Genomic DNA, 942 nt, shown 5'->3' with positions numbered 1-942 from the left:
GTTTTTCTCCATGCCCTTGGAGCAGTAGCAGTCAATTACCATAAACTTGATATACAGACATATATTTTTTATGATGGCCAAACATGCAGTTTTATATTCTGGTTTTATTTTGTAGCATTAGATAAAAATAATTTTCATGTTACACAGTTTTTATGATGAAAATTCATAATACTAGTTGAAGAGTTGTTCTATAAATACTCTAAATAAAGCTACTTTAAATAGCTCCTTTATTAATGCACATTTTGGTTATTTACTAAATTTCACATTTTGAAATAAAACTGAGATGATCCTTAATATACTAGGTTTTTCTTTTCATGGATTATCTTTTCAATATTTATATACTACTCTTTACAGCTTTGAATCATGCATGTCTTAAGTCTTTGTTTCCCTGGGATTTTCTGTCTATTTTATTGTATCAATGCCCAGAAAACTAAGTGTTTCCTCTTACATTTGAAATGCTTGTTTCTTAGCCACAGAGTGTGGATTCCATAATTTTTATTTCTTACATATTTATTTCAATTTGCATGCCCCTAAGAATTTTCTGATATTGAATTAAAAGTCAGATGAGCATCAGCTTTTGGGTTTGTTTGTTTGCTTGAATAACTAATTATTTTTTCTGCAGAGTTCCTGATATTTCTTTCAGTTACAAGGCTTAAACATATAATTTTAATGTTTAGTCTTTTAACTAAATATGAAATCTACATATCTGATGTAGATGGCAAACCATACCTTATTCTTCTGTTGGTTTTGTGGATTCTACTTATTATTGTTTTGAATAAAAGAATAAAAAATTTTATTTGCAGATACAATAGGCTTTAAACCAACAAAAGTAAGGAAAGATAAGGATGGTCACTTCATATTTGTTAAGGGTAATACTCAATGTGATGAGATTTTTAATTATAAATATTTATGCACCCAACCACGATGCACCTCAATTTATAA

This window comes from Otolemur garnettii, unplaced genomic scaffold (genome assembly GCF_000181295.1).
Source record: "Otolemur garnettii isolate 467f Iridium unplaced genomic scaffold, OtoGar3 scaffold00093, whole genome shotgun sequence".
NCBI lineage: Eukaryota > Metazoa > Chordata > Mammalia > Primates > Galagidae > Otolemur > Otolemur garnettii.
This window is presented reverse-complemented; position numbering follows the sequence as displayed.